This window comes from Solanum lycopersicum, chromosome 5 (assembly GCF_036512215.1).
Source record: "Solanum lycopersicum chromosome 5, SLM_r2.1".
Classification (NCBI taxonomy): domain Eukaryota; kingdom Viridiplantae; phylum Streptophyta; class Magnoliopsida; order Solanales; family Solanaceae; genus Solanum; species Solanum lycopersicum.
Window position 1 is genome coordinate 36,218,138 of NC_090804.1, and position 25,866 is coordinate 36,244,003.

Consider the following 25,866-nt stretch of genomic DNA (forward strand, 5'->3'; position numbering starts at 1 on the left):
AGCTTAAATCATTTGGATCAAAAAGGGGTTTATTTAATTTATTTTTTCTTTTATTTAGACTAAAGATTGGCTAATTTAAACAAGGGCCTATGATACTTTCTTTATTTTCTAACACATAGTACTTTTTTTCCAGGACTAACCAGGCAGGTTCTAGCTAGGTACCAACAAAAGACTATTAAACTTTCCTCATACTCTCTTAACACCTCCTTACCCTACCAGATTTTTGGAAACCTAGATCAAGTGTTAGATTGAAGGTCATGTTAGATTGAGGATCATGCTAGAGACAACACATTGAAAATTCACTATGCCTAATAATGCAAGCATTCTATTTAGAACAGGATATCATTGTATTTATCCATCATCCTTTATATTTTACATTTATATTTGTAAAAGTTTCTAACATGCCGATTCAACAGTAAAATAACTAGTCTTTTGGAGGAAAAGATCACAGGCTCAGACTTCACCCTAGAACTGACTTTTCAATTACCCAACCCCCAACAAGAAAGCATGCAATTGTCCCCAATGCATAAGAAATATGAGAACAAGGTGGTAGATAAAGCAAACCTGAGGCGCATAGAACCAAAGATCAAAAAGCTAGGGAGTCTTGTGCCAGGAACCCGCTCCATCAGTAGTGGAGACACCATCAGTAGTATGCACAGAAATGTTATCACCCTCAATGGTGCTTCTCTCAACTGTCTCCAATAAGTAGCTAGACGCCTCAAAAGCCAACTCTCACGTACTCATCTGTCGGGCCTCCTCATCTACAAAAGAAGATATCCTCGCGCACTCCAACTCAGTGCTCTCCTTCTTCCTTTCCCGAGCCTCCTCTCTCTCTCTGGACCGGTGGCTCTTGTCACGCTCATGTGGTGAGGCCAGCTGTATAGTAGAGGTAGTGAAGTGCAACAAGCACCGTATCCTCAGCAGGATTTGCAGGTGTGACCTCAAACTCAAGCACCCGCACATCCAAATTGTCATCCACATCAGTTCTCATGCTCGCCACGGCACCCTGGAGGGTCGTCAAATTTATAGTAGTGGATGGACGGATGAGTACTCTCAACTCAAACGCATCAAAGCACTGGTGGACCGCCAGAATCTGCCGCTCAGTCTGCTGGGCAACCTTCATAGCTATCCGATCCTCATCCTTGACAATGGACTTTTGCATCCAAGGCTAGATTTGATGAAGCAATGTGGCAATCTTAGAATCTAGATTCTGGACCCTAGCAATTGGGACCAGTGTTGCTGATGGTGTAGATCGGGAGGAACTCGACACTCCACTGGAGCCCGGGGCAAACTCAACCAAGGTGGTATCACTAGAATCAAAAGCAGCTTGATAATCCCCTTGGGATTGCTCTATCATATATGCGAGGTTCCCACCCTACAACTTAACCTCAACTCGGGGCCTCATATATGATGCCGCCTCATTGGACTCATCCCTGATTAGACCGATGTCAACTCTCCCAGTAGGCGTTCAAAGAATATCAGTAGGCCAAATGGGATCTCCATCAGCCCTACAAAACTCAAAGATCATACAAGGAAAGAGGTAAGTGGTCGACCCCTTAAAAGTCCTTTTATGGATGACAACCAGCAACAACCATTTAAAATCAACCACAAACCCCGCGACCGTAGCAGCAACCAAGACTGCTCTATCACATGTAAGAATGTTGTAAGCAACAGCAGGGGATGGGAGGTGGCGGACCAAGATCTAGATGAATTTTGCAGCAAATGTGATATGGCCTTCTTAATAAGGTCTCTGGGTTCCAGCACCCAGTCTGCACCCTCAGGATCTACGGAAATGTTCTAGGCGATCTACCTCTTGGTGGCCTCTCTCAAATCCTTGTATCGCTAGAAATGTCCCTCTTTAATCAGTTTCAACCATTAGCCAAACTCGGGGCGAGGGGGACTCAGGTGGCATCAATATCAGAAACTTATTAGAAACGGTGAATACTGCACAAAGAGGTTACCACCCGATAGCCACAAACTCAAACATAGTTAAGTTGTCCCTATTTGGAGGAATTATACCGCATATCCAAAGAAGCCCTTGGAGTTGCTACGTAAGAAGCGTAGAACTCTCACACCAACTCTTCATTATAGCGTCCCACACTCCTAGCCATCCACTCTAGTTAATGGCTGGTGAAGAGATCATGTATGAAAGAGACCGTGTGTAGAGTCCCTGTATGAACCCATCGTGCAACTGTTAGAGTCCCGAGCAATGACGCCCTTATCATTGGCATCTTGGCATCCCATTATATGTGGTGCTGCCCCTCTATGCACCACCGGTTAGGTTGATCAACAACCAGTGAAGGATCCTCATGTGGGGGTGACGGAGCATGCTCCAAACTCTGGGCCTCATTAGATGAGGCAGGTCAATCCGAGACAGAGGCACCCTCTAAACCAGAACCAGAGGCAATGTCCTTATTTGACGGTGCAGAGTGGTCCAACTTGGTATCGGAAGTCTCCTTAGATCCAGAGGCTCCTTCAGAACCCAAGGAAGACCTAGAGGGTGTGGCGGTCGTTGTGCGCTCCTCATCAGACAGGGAGGTTGTATGTACGCCGGACTCCACTTTATTGGGTGTGCCCCGAGTGGTCCTAGCAGCACGTGTTTGTGTTTGGGTTCCTAGTGGCACGTATTCGGTATCACTCTGATCTTCCGACAAGACAATCACTATCGAACGTGAAGGTGCCACGGACTTGGACCGTCCTCTGAAATAGACTAAATCTAGATTGGGGGCCATTGGTACCTACAAGGAAGAGTTATGAGATTCATCATAGTGATCCTATAAACACAAGAGAAACAAAAACTAAATTTAGAGGAAAAAGGCACAGTGAAGTGCATAAGTGCAGGTCTGAACAATGGGAACTATCGATGGTCCGTTTAAAGGGTCCATCTGTGGACACGTAGAATATTTTTTGAAGTTACAAGTCCATAGATTTTGCAATTAGAAATGACAGACGTGCAGAATAGACCGTCGATGAGATGACGGACCCTATTCCACTTCCGTTGTTGGGAACTTAGATAAATTTAGAATGCATGAGAAAATACGGTTTAAGATAAGAATGACAGACGTGCATAATGGCCCGTACATAAATCGATGGACCATAGTCCACCACCATCATCCACCAATTAAAGAAATGTGCGTTGTATCAATCGACAAATCCCATTGACGGTCCGTCGATTGACTGATGGTCCATAGATGGGGTCTCGTATTGTCGGTAAGAGATAAATTATGGTAAGCCATTTTTGGCACCCAGAAAGGAAAGTTTTAAGCAAATTATGACACATCGTGTTCATATAAATATAGACACACCATTTCGTCATTCCTAGGGCTTCGATTATTGAAATTTTATTCCTAGATTCTAAAAGACCATCAAGTACTAAGTCGGAAATCAACAAAACACATAACAAAGTTCATTTAGACACTAACACCCCAAACCCATTCACTTTCCATCATTCAAAGGAACTGGGACCCAAATTTAACAAGTTAATCATTAAATTTTTTCCAGAAGTCAAGACCCACATACATTTCTCATAATTTTCGCAAGCAAATGATTGAGAATTCATTGAGTGGATAAGAATGGCATACCTCTATACTATTGTGGAGTGAATGGGAGCGCAAATTTTTCAAGAACAAAACTAACCTCACCTTTTATCACTTATCGAAAGAATGAAAGAAAAGGATGGGAATTTGGGAGAAAACTGTTTGGGAAAATGAGGGATTTTTTGTAGCATATGGGAAATGTAAAGGGAATTATGGTAGATTTAGTGTTGGGGTGAGTGGCGGAGTAAGATAATAAGGGGAGTGAAATTTGGGGATTATTTTAAAAGGTGAGGGTAACTTTAAAGGTGTTATTTTAATAAATTGTCGATCAGGTCGTGTTGGGTCAAGGGTTTTGGGGAACTAAGAATTCCCCATCGACGGACCATAAGTTAATCAACGGTACGTCGACTAGTCCGTCGGTTGTGCCCTACCTTAAACAAAATTTAGAATCATACCTTGGATCCACAACGCCATCAACGGTCCGTTGATGGGACAACGACCTGTCGATTGGTTTTTAAATCAATGAACCTTACCAATCACAAAAATTTTCGTTAGAGTTGGTCCTTGCACATTGAGCACCTAATAAGTATTTCTTTTTGTATTTTCAGGACACTATTTAGACCCGGACCTAGACTAGTTTCTAGACAACACTCTAAACGAAATAAAAGAATATCGACACATGATATTAAGTAAAGACCGAAATAATGCAAATATTCCTATAATGACAAGAAAAATGTAATGTTGGATAGAGGATGCATCTTGGGTTGCCTCACAATCAGTTCTTTAACTAAGGTCGTGGTACGACGCAAAACTCTTGACTACTCACAATTCATCAAGATTGTATGCCTCAACCACTCCATTCACATTTTCCGCATGCCCTAGGTAGATTTTTATTATTTGCCTACTAACCTTGAAAGTTTCACCATCCTTGTTCTCCAGCCCGACCACACAATGAAAGAATACTTGAGTAATCAAGTATGGACTAGTTCATTTGGACTTGAGTATTCCCTTAAACAAGTGCGACCTAGAGTTGAACAAAAGCACCAAATCCCAACCACAAAGTCTCACATCTCAATCTTTTGGTCATGGTACTTCTTTTTATATTCTTTGTAGAGGGGTGACTTTCATATGCCTACAAGTAAACTCGTCAAGCTCATTCAACACATTCAACCTCTGTTCTGCTGCATTCATTCCAATCCATCTTCAGTTTCTTCAATTTCCTCAGGGACTTATGCTCTAACTCAACCGGCAAGTGATAAGCCTTCCCTTATACTAGTTTGTAGGGAGACATACCTATGGAGGTCTTGTATTCTGTCCGGTAGTCCCAAAGAGCATCACAAGCAACCTTGACAAATACGTTCACTAGCATTCACCATTTTCGCCAAAATATGCTTGATTTCACTATTTGACACCTCAATTTTCCCACTACTCTTTGGATGGTAAGGAGTTTCTACATTGTGGAGAACCCAATATTTTTCCAATATCCTTTTAAAAAACATGTTTCTAATGTGGGATCCCCCGTCACTATGAATAGCTCAAGGGGTTCCAAATCCAGAAAATATGTCAAAAATGCGATGACACTCTTCCCTTCATTGTTTGCAAGTGCTATGGCTTCCACCCATTTTGACACAGAATGAACCATCACAAGAATGTACTTCATCCCATTACAACTCACAAAATGTCCCATAAATTCAATGCCCCAGAAATAAAACAACTCAATTGCAAGAATGGGAATTAGAGGGAGATCTTTCCTTCTAGAAATATCTCCATCTCTTAGGAACCTATCACATGCCTTGGCAAGATCATGAGCATGTTGGTGGATGGTTTTCCAATAGTTGCCACATTGTAAGATTTTATGGGTAGTACAGATACCACTATGATGCCCACCCAAAGGTGAGGATTGACATGCCTACAAAACACTTTAAATCTCAACTTCCCGCACATAAAGACGAATAAGACCATCAAAAGAACTCCTATATATATATGGCTCATCCCAAAATAACTTTTTCCCATCATGCATGAACTCTTTCCTTCGATGAAAGGACAAGTCCAACCGTACTATGTCACTAGCCAAATAATTCGCAAAATCCAAGAACCATGGAATCAAGTCATTAAAGGCGGCCAAAACATGCGTGCATAGCCTAATTCTCTAATCGGGATAACTGATCAACAACTTCATTTTTCGTCCCTTTTCTATCTTTATCTTCAAAGTCAAATTCTTGCAACACTAATACCCATCTACTCAACCTTGAATTCTCATCCTTCTTTGTCATCAAATATATCAATACACAATGATCAATTTTTCGGCCTCTTGATATTTTATATCTAAATTTAATTTCGTTGGTTTTAACCGAACATTACCTCTATCAAGTCCCGCAAACAATGAGCCATACTCTTCGATACAATCACTCTCAAATTTCATGATCATTGCCGCTAGTGTCTCAACACCAAGACTCTCTTCTATTTGTACTTTGGAAAAACTCTCAACCTTCTAGGATATCGCAGATACCGATTGGAGCTAACCACTCTACCTCATGGACCTACTAATGTTGAAAGTTGCTTCTTCATTGTTCAACCGAAACTTCGTATTCCCTTTCTGCATATCAACCAAGGCACAACTAGTTGCTAGGAACGACCTCCCAAGAATAATAGAAACCTCAAAGTCCACCTCAGAATCAAGAATCACAAAATTGACCCGAAAAATAAATGACTCCACTATAACTAGCACATCATGGAGTATCCAAATAGGCCTCTTAACCTTTGGATCGGCCATCAATAGCCGCATCGCAGTGGGCTTTCAGTCACCTAAATCAAACATCTTGTAAATAGAGAGAGGCATGAGATTTATGCTTGCCCAAATATCACATAATGCTATAAAAAAGTGTAACAACCCGATTGTTCATGGAATAGTGAAAGAACTCGGATCTTTTTTGTTTTTCACAAAAGACCCTGTAGCAATAGTACTATAGGTGTTGCATCCGATCATCATCCTAAAAACTAACTGATCTCTTCTTAGTTACCATATATTTCATGAACTTGGCATAACCGGGCATTTTTTCAAGAGCTTCTATCAAAGCGAGATTTATGGAAAGCAGTTTCAACATAGTAATAAAATGCCGGCACCATTTTTGGAGCAATGTTTGTGGGAATGGTGGTTGTTATCTAGGAATAGTAGTCACTTTTTGGGGTATCTCATCTTATTTCCCCGATTTGTCTACAAACTTACCACTAACTTCCTCTACCACATCATCTCCTCTCATCTCTTCTTTTACATCAGAAGACATAGGTGGGTCAATGGTTTTCTTATCCCCTTGAGTAGTGACATTCATACAATGTCTGTCATTTTTTGGATTTTGGATGATATTGCAAGGAAGAGTAGCCGGTTAGCGTGGGTTCACAGTACAAGACAATTGATCCATTTGCAACTCAAGATGCTTGATTGATATTGCTTGTGCATCCATCTTTTGTCTCATATTCGTTAAACAGCCTCTTAACTCTTTGGCGTGCTAATCACTACCATCAAACTTCCTCATAATATTCTTCAACATATCCTTAACTCAAACCATACTACCTCCTTCATACCTAGGAGCAACTTCTCAATTTCGAGGCGGAACATAGGGCACACTCCGATAATTTCTCTTATCATAGGTACCCTGATTAATGTTTTTTTCATTGTAGTTTCAATCTCGAACATAGTGACCATCTCGGTTGTAATTCCCGTCTTTTCGACCTCGATTTCCCTAACCTTAATTCTCTTTATTGGAGCATAGGGTTTTCGGTCAGAATCCCCACATCTTCTCTTTACTCACTATCTAAGAGTCTTCCGCATTGTACAATTCATATACCAGCACTGGTGGATTAGTCATATAATTTACCTCATTCACATTCTTTGCACACCCTGTGAAATGTTACAATACCAAGCCAAGCTTAGTCCTCATTTGATCCATCTCTTCAAAAATCTCATCTGCGGTCTGGTTGTGTGTAGCTTGCATTGCAAAGGTCTTTTTCCAAGATTCCGACTTCCTAGTGCTCCAAGCCTTGTTTTTTCAGGTAATTTTCTCCAACTTTTCCGTTATCTCTGCATAAGTGCACTCACCATAAGAACCACCCGCAATTATATCATGTAACTCCTTATTGTTATCATCTTTCCCCTATTTAAGTACTCTTTAAACGAATCATCGTCAATGCGGTGGTTTGGGACACTTCTCAAATATGAGGTGAATGTATCCCAACACCTACTTACCGACACCCAAGGCAATGCCACAGTGTTGTTAACCCTATCTTTGTGGTTAAGCTTTTCAGAAACCGGGTAATACCTTGATAGGAAACCATCCCTCAACTATTCCCAAGTATAGGTCGAATTATAAGGCAACTCAGTAAAAAAAATTGCGTTCCCTCCCTTTAGTGAGAGAGGGAATACCCTTAATACAATGATATCCATGTCCAAGTTTGGTGTCCCTACAAAACTATTTTACACCAACCTCAGTTTGACAAAGTGAGCATGTGGATCCTCAGATGGTAGCCCCAAAAACAAACCTCTAGCAGTGAGCATCTACATCAAGCTACTAGTTACAACGAATAAATTACCTTTCGATAGAGCATGTAGGACAAGAGGTTCATCCGAATAGACGATGTTAACATTGCCCCTATAATACTCTTGAGGGCTTGGGGTAAGAGGTTGTCACCGTAGAGCATCCTCATTAGGGTTTTCAACAAATCACTTGGTTTTGAGCATCAATGGGCGGAGGAAGTTGACGCTTGATCCCATCACCAATATTATCAGGATAGTGTGGCTTGTTTATTTTGAAGAGTCTACGATTCAGTTCTGGATCAAATGGAAATATTTTTTCTCCTCGACTTCATGTACTTTCAATACACTATATCTAAGCCTCAAAAAGAAAAAAAAAACAAAGAGAAAAAAAGTATAATCAGGAAATTTTTGACTAAACATCAGTAATTGCTCTTAAAGTTAATCTAAAATACATTATCCCCGGCAGCGGCGCCAAAATTTGATATGCTCAAATTATACTTCCCAAAAAAAGTATAAGCAGTCATATCAAGTAAAGACCCCAATTGTTAGGTTGGGGTCAATCAATGAGGTAAATGGTTTAGAATTAACTTGAATCTATGATTACGTCAATTTAGTCAAGTCCTTTTTGAGAAAATTAATTAAAGAGGGGTTTTGTGTGACAAAAGTGTTTATTTATTTCTAAGTAGGTCAATTAGCAAGTTTATAACTTTGGTTTTTTCAAGTGATGAGTTAATCTAGGGTGTAAATGTCCCCCCAGAGGTTCATGATGTTATAATCCTAGCTGTAACAATTATTTCTTAGTGTCTTTCATACAAAGTGTTAATTTATGTGTATATAATTCTTTTGTCCAGTAAGTTAAGAATATCATTCCTTACCTTGGTCCATCTACGTGTGTGTACTTTACTAAATTTACATTTTCTTCATATTAAGCATCATATTCAATGTATGGCTATGTTACCACTTTGCACCAATTTAATCTAGCCTCATAGATAGTGTATCAATAATCTATGTTGATAATTCTTTTCATATGAAGTACCTCCTTGGTCTGGCAAGTAGAAATAGGGAATGTTTTAACGCGTGCAAAAACCTATTCGAGAATTTTTGTTTAGCTAGTTTTGCCTTGTTAATTACTCATGGTTCCCACAACACTAGTAGTGGATTTAGTTACTCTTGCTTAGAAATGCACAATTTATGTTTTGTAAATAAGAATTCATATACTTACTATGACAAGTTTTAAAAAAATCCATAAATAACACTTGAATTAACAAAAAAACTGGAGAATTGATTCAAGAAACTTGAAGTAATTCCCAAAATCGAAAGTTCAACTTCCAATAACAAGAGTATGAAAAATAACAAAAAGTGTAACCCCAAAAACGAGGTTTTTAACCCTATTTATAATAATAAATTCTTAAACTAAAATGAGTTCTAAATAAGGAAAGTCTATCCAGAAACGCGTCTTCAATCGACGACACCACTAACGGTCCATCAATGGAACAACACTCGATATCGGATGACCATTGTTCAAGTTAAAAGGTTATGGGATAGGAAACGCTCGACGTCGGGTGAAAATATTGCAAGGCCAAAGTGGACGGAGGAAGGAAAACTTGTTGTTTCTTTTCTGTTGTTTGCAAGCCAAGGGCGATGTCCACAGTCAAATCCTGATGACGACATAGTGATGAGCAAAAACCATGATCTATGTAGGCAGGCCACAACAAAAGTGGGCAGAGAAATATGCAGGTTACGAACTATGCTGGCAGGCCACGTGTGATGTCACTGAGCGATGTGTGCCGGACATGAATGATAGCTACAACCCACATTCAACAAATACAGACCTTTGTGTGCAAGAAAAAAGTGATGCAGGTAAGCCTTTTAGATCCACACAATTATCAGTTACTACGCCTTTTCATGCAACCTTTTCCAGTTTTATCGGGATATCATTTCAGCCATCATGCTTCAAAGTTAAACTGTGTACAAAAGATATAACGTACCGGTTCAACAGAAAAAGTAATCAGTCTTTTAGGGAAAAAGAACACAAGCAAGAAAACCCCAAAAGAGGATAGTGAGTTGGGCTACTCAGACTTCACCCTAACACTCACTTTCCATTTACCCCACCCCCAACGAAAAAGCATGCAATTGTCCCCAATGCATAAAAAAATCTAAAGATTAGAGGGGTAGGTGAAGCAAACCTGTGGCGCATAGCGCCGTCGATCAACAAGCTGGTCGGTCTGTTTTCCCAAAACCCACATCCTCTGCAATCTGGAAACCCTCAGTGATGTCCTCAGAAACAACTTAACCCTCAGTAGTGCCTCCTGCTGTCTCTACAGTGCGGGAGCTAGACGCGCCGGCCGCTATCTGTGATGCTCTGATCTGGTGTGCCTCCGCCTCAGCAAGTGAGGCTCTCCTCACGGCCTCCATCTCTTGGCGCTCCTTCTTTCTTGCTCGCGCCTCATCCTTTGATCGACCCCTCCGCCTCTTGGCACTCTCTCTCGGGGAAGATGTGGGAATGTCTTGAGTAGAAAACAGAGCCGCCAATACAGTATCCTCAGCAGGCTCGACAGACTCTGACACTCTTGCCACTAGGATCGTGTCGATGTCTGCACGAAGACTGGCGACTGCAGCCTGGAGAGTCGACACATCTACCGGAGGGGCTGGTCGAGCTAATACTCTCAATTCAAAGGCATCGAGGCGCTGGTTAACCTCAGCAATCTTCCGCTGCATCTGCATCTCCATACGCGCCACAGACTCATCAATAGACTTCTGCATCCATGGCTGGATACCATGCAGAAGAGTGGCCATTTGGGCCTCCAATTTTTGGACTCGGGCAAGCGGGGCCGTTGTCGGTAGAGGGGCTGTGCTACTACCCGGGATAGACTCGACCGGGGTAGTGTCTGTTGATGCCTGTGTGATGTGCGAGCCTGGACCACCGTATCCGCAAGGTCATCAGATAGTGGTGGCAGCTCTGGACGGGGTCCTTGACGTGGGGCCAACTCATTTGCCTCGTCACTGATGAGGCCGACGTCAACGGTACCCGGTGGGGTCCTCAACTGATCTATGTGCCATATGGGCACACCTGCAGACCTGCAAAGGGCAAAGATCATGCACGGAAAGGGGTAGGTGGTGGTGACATTGAATGCCCTCTCGTGCATGACTGTTTGGAGAAGCCATGCATAGTCCACCTCGAAGCCGGCTATAATCGCCGCCATCAGCACTGCTCGATCCCAGGTGACTATGTTATTAGCAGCTGTGGGGGAAAGGCAGTGACGCATGAGCAGCCACAAAAACTTGGCGATGAACGTAAGGTTGGCCTTCTTGATGGCCCCCTTCGGCTCGGTGACCCAATCGGCACCCTCTCTGTCGACTAATAAGTGTAGGGCCATCCACCGCTTTGTGGTCTCCCTCAGTGCTGGCTCTCGCAGCAAATGTCCATCCTTCACTACCTGCCAGCGGTAGTCAAACTCGACAATGGTGGGGGTTCGAGTAGCATCTGCACTATCGCCGTATAGGAACCGGTGGATGGCGGGAAGGGAAATGTCAACCTGCACGCCCCGGACTAGAACTTGCTCCAATGGGGCCTATTTTGCGGGAGCAGCCTGCCTGTCGATCTGTGATCGGAGAGTCGCTACGTAGGACGCGTAGAACTCTCGGACCATCTCTTCACTGTATCGTCCCAACGGACGGGCTGTCCACTCTAGGCGATGCCTGGTGAATATGTTGTGGATCTCCGGCATCGAGGGGAGACTCCCTGTAAGTACCCGCCGCTCCAAGGTGAGTGTTCGAGTCATTACTCCTTTATCGGTCAAGAACATCGCGTCGAAGTAAACCTGAAACTGGCCTTCAACACACCACCGGTTTGGCTGGTCAGAGGCTGGGGTGGGGACCGGGGTTGGTGCGCCGGATGTGGAGTCTTAACTGTCAGCCTCATCAGACGAGGCCGACGCTGCAGCAGTGGCGGGTGCGGGAACCTTAGCAGATCCTGAAGCTTCCTCGGACCAGGATACTCTCAAGGAGCCAGACGCTCCTTCCTCGTTTGTGGCTGACCCAGAGGGTGTGCCGGTCATTGTGCGCTCCTCATCAGTCTGGGAGGCAGTGACTACGCCGGATGCCACCATCTTGGGTCTGGCTCTGGGGGCACGTGTTGCATGGGAAGGGGCAAAGGTGCCTGGGGGCATGTATTCAGGGTCCCGCTCATCGTCAGAGCCGATGACCATGCGGGCAGACGGGGCGACAGACATAGATCGCCCGCGTGCATAAGTGCGGTCTTGCTTGGGTGCCATAGTCGATAGTACCTGTAAAGGGGCAATATTAGTATGAGTAGTGGCAATCAAAACAGGCAAGATCATATGACATGGAACTTTGAAAAAAAAAATGTGTTAGTAATATTGAAACTGCATAACACGACGGGACCTATGATGGCTCGTCGTGACTATGACGGACAGTCATGAGGTCCGTCGTGTTATACTTGGTATATGTATATATAAGGAACCTTGAAGGAGGGGTCGCTGACCATCATGACGGTTAAGCAGTACGGACCGCCGTGGGTGTGACGGTCCATCGTAAGTGTCCGTCGTTGGACACTTGGAAAATTTTTGGAGACCCTTATCATAGGGGCCTCTGACCATCATGACGGTAGTGCAGGACGGACCGCCGTGGGTGTGACGGTCCGTCGTAAGTGTCCGTCGTTGGACACTTGGAAAATATTTGGAGAACCTTATCATAGGGGTCTCTGACCATCATGCCGGTCGTGGAGGACGGACCGTCGTGGGTATGACGGTCCATCGTAAGTGTCCGTCGTTGGACACTTGGATAATTTTTTGAGACCCTTGTTAGAGGGGTCTTTGACCATCATGACGATCGTGCAGGATGGACCGTCGTGGGTGTGACGGTCTGTCGTAAGTGTCCGTCGTTGGACACTTGGAAAATTTTGGGAGACCTTTTTCAGAGGGGTCTCTAACCATCATGACGTCCATGCAGGACGGACCGTCGTGAAGACAACGGTCCGTCACAGGCGTCGTTGGGGAGGGTGCTAGGGCTTATGCGACGGACCCTATGACAGTTCGTCGTGTATACGACGGACCGTCATCGGGGTCTCGTTCTGAATATCAGATCCAAAACTGTAGGTACCCTAAGCAACCCCATTGAACACACATGGTCTTGTAGTGTTGTGGACCTCTATGTGTCTATCCCAACTACCTAGGAAACTATTGATGTGAAATCACCTATGTCTAGGGTTATTAACATGGCAAATTCAAACATTTAGATCCTAGGTCTAAACATAATCATATCAAGGGAACAAGATACGACTAGGAACGAATCTAATACTAACTAATAAACAAAAAGACAAGAGAAATGAATATAAATTTAGAGACACATACCTTGGAGAAGGAGAAAACACAAGTGGGGAATGACTCAGGTGGCAAGGTAGATACCCAAAAGCAGCAGCATCGACAAGTAACTGATAGTAATAAGGTTTGGGGAGATTGTGGGAGTAATGATCAGTGGGGGAAGTGTGGAAGTGGAAAAGAGAGGAGAGATGAGAGGAAGTTGGAAGTAATGGGGTGGAATATGAAGGGGAGAGAGTATAAACGGTCAAATGTTTAAAAGAGTCCAGCCGGGTCGGGTTGGGTTAATTTCATTAATCGCACGACGATTCCCCGACGACGGACCGTCGCACATGCGACGCCCCGTCGTGCTTTCCGTTGTGTGTACCCTAATTTCAAAAATGACAGAAATACGTACCTGGTGTGACGGTGCATATGACGGTTCGTTTAAGCCGTAACGGTCAGTCGTTGTATCCGTCAGTGGCTACTGCAGAGTAGTTTTCTGCAGAATTTCCTGGTGATGTGCCTGCAAATTTAAAACCCATTTATTGAAAAATGCTACCATTATTAAAAAGACGATAAGTATTGGGTTGCCTCCCAAAAAGCGCCAGATCTAACGTCGCGGCACGACTGGGGCCACTTGATTACTCAGACTTCATCAACATAGTATGCCTCGATCACTTCATTCGCCGATTCAGCATGCCCTAGATAGATTTTTATGCGCTGTCCATTCACCTTGAACCGCACACCCTCCTTAGTTTCAAACTCGACTGCTCCATGAGGGAATAGTTGGGTAACCGTGTAAGGACAAGTCCATTTGGACTTGAGTTTGCCTGGAAACAAGCGCATTCTGGAATTGAATAGAAGCACTAAATGCCCGACCATAAACTCTCGTTTTTCAATTTTGTTGTCATGATACTTCTTCATCTTTTCTTTATATAGGGCTGAGCTTTCATAGGCTTTTAAGCGAAATTCATCAAGTTCATTCAACCCATTTAACCGTTGCTCTGCAGCTTCGCTCCAATCAAATTTTAACTTCTTCATAGCCCACATGGCTTTATGCTCTATCAACCGGAAGATGACAAGCTTTCCCATATACAAGGTTGTATGGAGACATACCTATGGGAGTCTTATAAGCTGTTCGGTAGGCCTCCATGGTTAAGGAATATCTAGGGTTACCATGTACTCTAGCCTTGTACTTAACTAGAGCTACTACCCAATAACACTCGCTCGGTGCTAGCGTTTATTCTCATAGATTAATTTACCTAAAGTATCACATGAAGAGGTTTCATATTTAGTTCATAACCTAGCAACATTTAACCTTACTGAAGAGAATTCACTAAGGATACCTACAACGGTCAAGAAGATAGATTACTGATTTTCTTAAGGATGATTTCATGCCGTTCTATCCAATCAAACATAAGTCCACCATTTACACAAGAAGGATACCATTATGACTTTCAACTTCAAGGATATCATAACCTTCCAACTAGGTTTAGGACTGAGAGGATTTATCATACTTAAGAAAGAAATTGTATTCACATTGTACCTGTATCAAGTAAGGGACACAAGTCTACTAAAACAAGACACACATACTTCACCATATCATATATAGAATATTATACTAGAAATACATAGGTATAACCAATATCATATATAGATAATACTAATAATAAAAAGAGTATCATCAATCTACGTATAAAAAGTATCATATGATCTATAACGAAACATCATACTTCAAAATCAAGTAACCAACAAATGACTAAACTATAGTTTGAACACTTCGAAATTCCAAGACGTGTTCTAGACCCTAGCATAGGTGTCATAAGGTTTAGAATATTTTACGGTCCATTTTGATAAATATAAGTTATTTAGGATGTCTAGAAAACAAAATATCCAAGAACGTCCATGACGTCCGGAAACTAGTTCAATGAGGTGTTAGTGTGACATAGCCTATTTGACTAGCTATTGTGAGTTAGAAATTCATGAAATTTGGTGGTAGGGCGTTCAATATGTGTTTAAGTTGAATCATGTTATAAAATTTAGGGTACTACTCCCCAAGGATTAACTAAGGTCCCTTGAGGAGCCCTTGCATTATGGGGTCAAGACTGCGTGTTCGCCCACGAAGGGGAACGACGGAACCTGTGTGGATTGATGGGGCATCGATTCCATCCATTGACGAACACATAGACAATTACTCGAAGGACCTCTTAGTCACAGTATTTGTCAAATAATACGGATGTGCATCACAGAAGGGAAGAGTGGTCGTCAATTGAGCAACATTCCGTCTATCCTGCTTTCGTCTGTGGTCACTGTAGGTTGCTGCACGTTTTTAATTAGTTCTATATAATTAATTAAGGGGCTACGTAGTTAGTAATGGGTTAAGGGAGGTCTAATTAAGTTAATAAATTACCTATATTAAAACCCTAACCTAAATTAGAGTAACCTATGTTAATAATTCCAAATCCCTACACTCTCTTCTTTCTCTCTAGTGAAGAAAACAATTGGAGATCAAGATAGTGGCGGGTTTAATGGATTTAAATGGTGAATTTCCTCAATAAATATTCATAAATTATAAATATATCGGATCTGATTCACCTTTGATATCTCTTTCCTTGAAGGGTTCCAACAAATTGATTTCCAAAATTGACTTTTCAAGTGGGTTTTCATCCAATAAAAAAGTGATGTTAAGAATTGGATTGTTGATTATTACTTTTGTATATTATGAATGTATTAACATGTATTTTAACTCAATTATTATATATCATGATGGTTTGGTCTAGTTTGTAGAAGATGACCTTTACCCCTTAACCCTTGGTTGTGATCTCGATATGAATTCTATTGTATTGGCTTAATTAACTTGGTTATTGGTTGAATTACTACTAGATGATGTTGTTATAATTATCGTTGACGAGTTAGGGTGAACTGTAGTGTTTTCATTCTAGTTCTTGAAAATTTATCTACGTTAAAAATTATGTAAGAATTGACCCTAGAATCTTGTCTTAAGCTTTGATCGAATATTCAACTGAGATGTAGTAATTCTTTAAGACTTGATATTTTGTTGGTCATTGAATTATTATGATTTTATACCGTAATTGGATTTTATTAAGGGTGTATGGCAAGACCTTGATAATGAACTATGAAGGAGACTTGGTAAGTCTGATGATCCTTATTTGTTTACTTTAAATTGTGGTTAATTGGGATTAAGTCATGATGTTACATTGTAGTATTACATGTATAAGGATTGATAGGTTTGTATGATGTTGAATTTAAATGTCTTGAATATGATTTGTTAGGTTTTAGCTTAAGATGTAAATGTTATAAGTATGTTGAATGATATACCAATCTGATGTATCATGATATAAAAATTTTAACATGCTAACCTCACATATGTGAATTGTAATGAAAGGATTATACTCATGCAATTATTGTTGATCTATGATGATGATGATTAAGATTATACAAGGGTTATAACCTATGACCTAGAATAAGCTATGATGATAAATCAAGACATTAAATACATTTCAGAAAGGGACTTAGCTTCGCACTGAGTGAACTTGACAATGGGAGGTGATGGTTTTCCATAGTGGAAGATCTACCCTATAGTTCCACATGTGACATTGTCTTCCCAATGAGAAATACTATTCCAATGGGTTTCCATGAGCGGAGTCCCCAATTTCCAAGTGGTATGTAAAGGGATTAACCTATGTCTTAGTTCTTGAACTATATTTACCCAATTGGAAGACTACCTAGTGGATCCATCTAGAAAGCTACATTTATGTTTAATCTTACTTTGTCTTGTAGACCACTTTCCTTTTATGTAAGTTTTTAAAACACGAGATTCCACATTTAGCTCTTATGGTATATGTAGGTTAAGGAAAGTGTTCCCTAAACAAATATAAAGTAATGGAGTACAAACCAACTAAGTATCATAAGAGGTTTGAATTAGCCTAGGTAGAGGTATGTGACCCTACCTACACCTTGCACTAGTTTGCCTTGAGGGAAGACTTAGGAGGTTTTTCTTATGTGTTAATATTCTTATGTTGATATATAATATGTATATGATGAACTTGCACATTATTGATACTATACGTTGATATGTGTGACTTATTATTATGTGTTGGTCTATATTGTTAAAGTATAATGTTGTGTACTCTTAAATGCTATGTTATGTGAAGTGTGAAGTTGGTCATGATTCTTTTTGGGTTACTTGATTGGGTGAAGTAAAGGGGCTTTGCTTAATCACTGCACTTGTTGACATGATAAGGTTTGTGGGTAATTGTCTTACTTCGGTTATGATGAAATGTACTCGTAGTAATGTATGTTGCTATTATGACTTGATGATAGAGTTACTTGACTAGGTGTTCAGTTATAGTATGTGCATGTTGACTTGACTAGTTTTGATGTTGTTGGTCTTGTGATGTACTAGCATATGACTTAATTAACATGTTATATTGGTTTCCATGGTCTTTTTGAATATACATAAAGGTTTTTCATGAAAAGTGCATACTTTATGAAATGTCCCTTTTCTTAGAATAATTTCAAAAGTATGTGTGCACTGATCTCATACTTAGTACAAGACATGTACTAACCTGATTTCTTCCTTTTCCCCAACATTTTAGGTTGCGGTCATTGAAGTGCTTTTTAAGATGTCTTGAGGAAGAGTTGGATCGCTTGATCATCCAAGTAGGGTTGGTCCTCACTTTCCGAGGGCGATTCCACTATCAAACTAATGGAGTTGTTTTGAGTTTAAGTCTCTTATGTTTCTTTCCTTTCAATTGAGTAGTAAACATTTTTATGACCTCTATGTGGTCTTAATAAATTGATGCATGTGTTAGGCCCAATTTGATATACTCTTATTTGATTTTTAATAGATGATACGACTATTAGAACTATGTTATATTTTATATTTTTATGTGCAATAAAAGTAGAATTCTAAGTTATCTTCCTATACGAAAGGTCTATGTATACACGATATATTTATACAATGTGTATGTAGATGTCTATGTAACCCTCCATGTAAAAGTAAGGAAAAATTTTAAAGTTTCCCCTAAATTTGACCTAAGAATGTAATGATGTAATCTAAAAGGGTAGTCTTAGTCCTCAAAGAGGACGACGAGGCCGGTTACATCTAGGGGGTATTCTTAGATGTGACAAACTTTGTATTAGAGCATGAGGTTAAAAAAATCTTTGAGTCAATGTCTATCTCAACCACGTCTACGCAGGTTCATATTCATATTTGTGAAGTGTGCCACACTTATGAATATGAATCTATGTGATGCTTAGAAAACTCTCACTTTCGTGGATGTCCAATGTAGTGCCTTTAGAGTTTTATCTCTCTGTGCTTTTGCATGTATTCCTCTTATTGTGATTATAGGCAATGAATACTCATATGAATGCGACACAAACACTTGAATAAGAGATTGCAAATGCAGGAGTTCCTCCCTGTGGTTATCAAGTTCCTCCTCTTGAGGAATATGGGAATGATGACCGAACCCCGGTGAATCCTCTTACATTATTGGAAGAGAACATAAGGGCCGCTCTCTTCCAAATTGACCACGCCAATACTACCCAAGAACAATCCGCCACTACTCAATCCCAGACCATGATGGCCTAAGCTAATCGGGAGATTTTACCCCCGGCAAATCAACAAGTTGCTACCATGCCCTCACTAGGATGAACTCTCCTACTTTTTATGGGTCAAAGATATAAGAAGACCCCCAAGAGGTCAATGATGAAATCTAAAAGATCCTCTATTCTATGGGGTGGTGTACTAGTGAGAAGGCCGAGTTATCCACCTATCAACACAATGATGTAGCTGAATCATGGTACGTCAAATGAAGGTACAATAGGCCTTTAAGAGGTAGACCCGTGACTTGGGAAGTGCTTAAGAATAATTATATGATAAGTTCTTTCTAGGAAGAAGAGGGAAGATAAAGTGGTGGATTTCATCAATCTTCGCCAAGGAGGCATGATTGTTCATGAATACTCTTAAATTCACTAAATTGTCAAAATACTCTCCTTATTTGGTTTTCTATTCTAGGGATGAAATGAGTCATTTTGTAATGAGTGTGTCGGATAATTCGTAAGAGGAGTGTAATTCAGATATGCTACGTGACAACATGAAAATTTCTCGTCTCATGGTTCATGCCCAACATGTAGAAGAGGAAAGGGCTCAGAGGAAGAGTAGATATTTCAAGAGGGCAAGATCTTTTGATGAAGGTTTTTCAAAAGGAAGGATTGAGATACACGACAAGACTAGGTTTAAGAAGAGGGTTCAAATAAAGTTCCTACCAAGTTCCCTAAGACTAGAGATGATAGGGTGTCTAACCCTAAATCTATTAATGGAATTGATGCTAGGTCACCAAACAAGAAGACTACTTGTGCCAAATGTGGAAAAGGTCAAGTAGAATGCTTAGTTGGAATGGGTATTTGCTTTGGTTTTGGATAGTGTGACCACAAGCTTAAGGATTTCCCTAATTTGATGAGTCAATATAAGGGTAGTGGTCAAGTTCAAGCAAGTGGTTCAAAGGAGGCTTCGAAGAAGAACCACTTCTATGCTCTCCGCTCTAGGGATGACCAATAGACTTCTCTCGACGTGGTGACGAGTATGTTGAAAGTTTTTCTTATTGATGTTTATGCCTTACTTGATCTGCGGTGCTACTTTATTATTTTTTAACCCTTTAGTGGCTAAAAAGTTTAGCATTTTATCCGATATCTTGCATGAACCATTTATAAAAGGCTACCCAAGTTGGTGAGTTGGTTGTTGCAAAAATGGTGTATAGAAATTGTCCTATATTATTGCCCAATAGAGTTTCTTATGTTGAGCTAGTAGAATTTGATATGATTGATTTTTATATAATTTTTTGTATGGATTGGTTGCATGCTTGCTTTTCCTCTATAGATTGTCAAAACGAGGGTTGTAAAGTTTAACTTTCCAAATAAGCCCGTTTTAAAATGGAAAGGGGGAACTTCTATTCCTAGATGACATATCATCTCTTGTTTGAAAGAGCAAAATGATATCAAAAGGGTGTTTACACCATATAGTAAGATTCCAAAATTTAGAATAATTCTTCACATTGAATCAGTCATCGTAGTTAGGCAATTTCCAAAGGTCTTTCGTAATGATCTTCCCAATTTTCCTCCTAAACGGGAAATTTATTTTGGTAGTGACTTATTATCGGATACATATCCATTTCAATTCCTCCTTATCGAATGGCTTCGGCCGAATTGAAAGAGTTGAAGGCTCACCTCAAATATATACTAGAAAAAAGCTTTATTAGACATAGTATTTATCCAATGGGTGCTCCGGTGTTGTGTAGGAAGAAGGATGGGTCTCTTAGGATGTGAATTGATTACCACAACCACAATAAAGTCATAATCAAGAACAAGTGTCACACCCAGAGAGTACACAAGAAATGAGATCGGTGTCGTCGTCCTCTCAGAAGACTCAGATAAACCCTTAGCGTTTGTCATAACATGTGATGAGTAAAAATTACGGAAAAATAAATACTTCACCATTTTAGGCCTACGCCACTTCGATAAACATATCTATCCCATAAAACTACACTTTTAAGTGTGGCCTTAGCTTCCTTATTTCCTATAATTCGTAAGTGTTGACTTTTCTACGTAATGAATGACAACACATTGAAGTGTAGTCCTTTGCCATGTTCACACCATAATCTACAACCCTATGAGTTCACTTTTATGTGTGGCAATACTATTTTGGCTATATAATATTTATATGGCACCATTTCTAATTAAAAATTACCAATATTGTTTTGAAATAAATAACTCCAAGCATTTACTAGGCTAATAAGTAATTAAATATAGATATTTACAATAAAGTTCCTATGATAGTACATGTACACAATAGTTCATAGTTCAAGAAGTACTCTTACAATAGTTCAATATATCTTAGCAATGAATATATTATATATAATCAAATAAAATGTATTCAAACTTTTACAATAGTTCAAAACTCTTCATCATCCACTTCAATGAGATAAAATTGACTTGTCTTGATCCATCAAATTTGATCACCTTCATTCCCCTATATATTTAAAAGGTACAACTATATCATATTGCAACAGCGATAGAAGCGTAAAGTAGTTCTAGACTAATTCCAAGATTGCAGCTCTTACAGATTGCAAATTGCAGAGTGCAGAATTTAGGAATTCAATTTGCAGATTATGAGGCTAAACAAAACAAAATTTGAGAGTACAGTGCCAGTTCAAAATTAATTCTCTCAAGTTTATCTCTCAACTATCACACTCAATCTCTCTTGTTATTTCACAAGAAATTCTCTACCAAAATAAGATGTAAAAACAGAAAATAAAAACATTAGAAAACAATAAAAAGTTCTCTACACTCAAAGAACATTAAAAAAAGTATACAAGAAAGCAAGCTAACATAAGAAACGAAAACTTTGCATCATCTTCTCGACCGGTTTTTATTGAAGGTTTAGGGGAGGTTTTGGGAAGAACATAGAAGGTGTGGAAAGATGCAACAAGGTATGAGTTATATCTCTTGGAATCCTTTCTCCAAGAGAAATTTCTTTCAACAATATCCAAACGTATGAAACTAGGGTTGTCACCTTGAATGTTGAACTCCTTGTCCCTAGTCTCCTTCCTATTTCAATCTAAATTAGGTTAGAAATCATGTTGTTGGTATTATTATTGGTAGTTCAGTGAGAAATATGATGTTCTTTGTGATTTTTTTTTAAAAATATCAAGCATGTTCAGTGATGTCAACCGAGAATGATGTGGTGCAATATGTAAATGTTTGTTGTTGTTGGTATCCATTTTCAAGTCTTAAAGTAGTTAGTTTGATGACTTAAATTAACGTGCATAAAATGTGTAATTCGTGATGTTAATATGAGGTGTAAATGACTGATTTTAAGTGGAAAGTGCAGCTAAAACAACACTGAATCGACACCTAAGAATGTATAAACTAATGCCTGAAATATACCCCAAAAAGGTATTAAATGATCCATGAACTTTCCTAAGTTTTCAAGTAGAAATATTTGTAAAATATTCTAATAAAATGACTAATTTTCCATCAACAACTACATGCTTCATTAAGGCTAAAGTGTAGAAAGGAAATCTGGAAATTTAATTGTTTTCAAAGGGGTGAGGCCACAAGGGTTCGAACCTGTGACCTACCCGTATAATACCTTTATTTTGCAAGTACAAAAAAAAAAGGAAAAGGGGGTTGGGGAGTTTGAAATAGGGTGTGCAGGCGAGTAAGGAGAAGAGTAAAAAATTAAATAAATAAAATGGGAGGCGTGGGAATAGAATCCACGACATCCAGTTAGCGAATGAAGGGAAGTGAAATCATAAGAAAAAAATGTGAGGCGTGGGAATCGAACCCACGACTTCAAGGCTAGAAAGGAGAATGGGAGAATTAAATAAGAAATTAAAGTGAGGTTGTGGGGGATCGATCCCACAACCTCAATGCCTATACATAGCAAAGGCAAATGTTAAATAACAATATATGAAGGATGCTGTGGGGGTTTGAACCCACAACCTTCCAATTCAAGAAAAATGAAAAATAAAATAAAAAAGGTTGTGGGGCTTCGATCCCACAACCTCATGGTCTAGGCGAACTTGACAATACAAATTTTAAATGAAAAAATAAAAAGGGGTTGTGGGGGTTTTATCCCACAACCTTTGGTCAAATAAGAGGGGAATCCAAGGAGAAAAATAAAGATAGAACGTTGATGTTGGGGCTCGATTTAGGGTCCCAATGTCATGAAGACTAAAAATAATGTCAAGGAAAATGTAAGTATTGTCCAAGGGGTTCATACTTTGGTTCCCTTGCCCGAATTCTATATTGATAAATAAGTCATATGTGAATTAAATGCCCAAGAATAATGCCACCTACTTAGATCGAAATCGAGAACTCGTTGATTGGTACCGATCCTGGTCATTCATAGATAGTCGACGCTTTTATTCATAGGCTATCGCCCATGGCATACATACAAGATGCATAAGTCTTGTACTACATAATCTTAGGAAGATATCAGTCACTTAACAAACTATGAATGAAGCCTAATGGCTAGTATTTATAAACTCATAAGTCTAGCATACGATTTAAAATAAGTGAACCTAAGATGTATGTAATGAAGTGATGAAACTCTAGAAGGGTTAAGTACTAGTGTAAGATACACTAAATGGCCAAATGCATTGGCATTTGACGAAATTAACAATGAAATGATGAAACCCTAGAAGGGTTAAGTAAGAGTGTGAAACACACTAAATTGCCAAGTGTATTGGCATATGGTGAAATGAACATTCACATAAAAAGGGGTGAGTAATTATGAAGATAAAATGTGCTAATGTTAATGAATGTGGTGAAAATATGATATGAGGCTAATGTAAAAGATCGGAGCAATCTCAAATAATGTTAACAAAATGTACTCACCTATAAGAGTGTAATGTTAATGAAGAGATCAATCTCTATAAACACTCAAATGAAAGTATTGAGATTAACACACTCAATATTAATGATGAGATAACTATGATGTCTTCAACTTGAAGCCAGCTTCCATGTCGTATGAGTTGTATGTAATAGAACTTTATAGTGAGCATCGATAGACTAGATATGAGCGGGGATGCCTTCTTTCGGGAAGGGCAATGGTTCATGTAACTCTCATGAGATGAGACTGTTTGGCATGCCGGGTACGGGTCTCCTTATATCTTTTAGTCATCGAACCTATATTACCAATATAGGGATCTGGCAGTGTTCAATTCCTATGTACGCTAGCATGTTTTGGGTCACTTTAGCCGGTGATTCCACCTTTCTTGGTGTGGGGTTTCATGACAGTGGATTTCATAATGCTCACATGATCTATGTCGGTTAAAGTTAAAGTTTCCAATGAATGAATGAGGTCAGCCTCAAATGATGCACATAATGAAACGAACGATACCAAAGATGTTAGGATATGTTAATCAAGAGGTGAGTTAGATTCAAGAGATGACATTTGGTAATTCTTTGTCATTTGACAACAAACCCGATGAAAGTCTTAAACTACATTCAATGTATAGTTGGTGTTTACACTGGCCCATGAATGAAATGAAATGAAGTACGTATAAATGAAAAAAGCAGATTCCCTCGTTGAATTCCCATATGTTGTGCCCTTATTTTTTGGAAGTCTTAATGTCAAGTTTATGGTTCCAAGGTCCCATGGAATACAAATGAATGATAGGAACAACGTTATGTGTTATATGAATCATGATATGTGCTATGTGAAATATGTTATGTGCTGTTTGCAAAATCATAAGTTTGATTATGCATGTTACACTCATGGCATGACTTTCCAAATCCAAATTTAGCATGTCCACTGACTTGATTTTCCATAAATCATGTTGTTAGGAAAGAGCTATTCTTTCTCATGCATGTCCTTAGTGTGTGCTTTCTGATACTTATACTTAGTACAAGTGTGTACTAATTCAATACAAATATCTACTTTTAGGTGCAGGCAAGGTGGATGTTAGATCTTGCAGTATGACGTTGCAGGTATTCAGACGTGGATATTTCATCCAGACTTAGTAGGTCCTCATTCTTCGAGGCTATCTACTATTATAATCTAGCTTATATGTAGGATTTATCTAGTAGAGCATGTTCCACTAGTTTATCATATTCTATTTCATTTCAAACTTTGTATTGGTGCCGTTTTTGCAAGTACACATTTAATGCAGCTACGAGCTATTTATTTTATTTGATTATCTCTATATTAGATGGTTGATTTGTGAACGCCCATAATGTTAAGTTTAAAATGTTTAGCATGAAGTAAGAAGACAAAAAGTTCAAATTTTCTACTAAAATTAATCTATATGAAGTAAGAATGATGTACGTAGGCTTGTATGTGACCTCTAAGAGGTCAACGATGCCGGTCTCATCTTGTGTCTAGCCTGCGGTTTGTAAAAAATTTGGCATCAAAGCACTAGGTTATATTCCGAGGATAATAGCTTCACATCAACCACATTGAGTAGTTTCTAAGTAATTGTAGTGAAGTGCACCACTATCCTGAATTAAAGACTAAATGATGTGTAGGAAAATTTCCCTTCTTCTCATCTCATCGTGCCTTTCCTAATGTTTACTTTCCTAATGTTATGAGTGTGTTTAACATCAATACCTGTTTTTTTAACAAAGAATGGACACTAGGAGAACTATTGGTCGTTGGAGAGGAGTAGAAGCTATTGAGAACAATCAGGTTTTACCCCTGATACGCTCAAACTTACATCTCAAATGAGAAGTAAAGCGGTCGCGTCAAGTAAATAACCCAACTAGTGAGGTTTGGATCGTTCCCACGAGGAAAATAGTCTAGACTTAACTTCAACTTGTTATTACTATTGTTCGGTTGATGACTTCCTTAGAAAGTAAAAACATAAAAAGGGGGGGGGGGGTTCTATCTCTAAATAAGTGAAAATAAAAAGCGAACTTGAAAGAGACAATTACCAGATTTTAATTTTTGGTT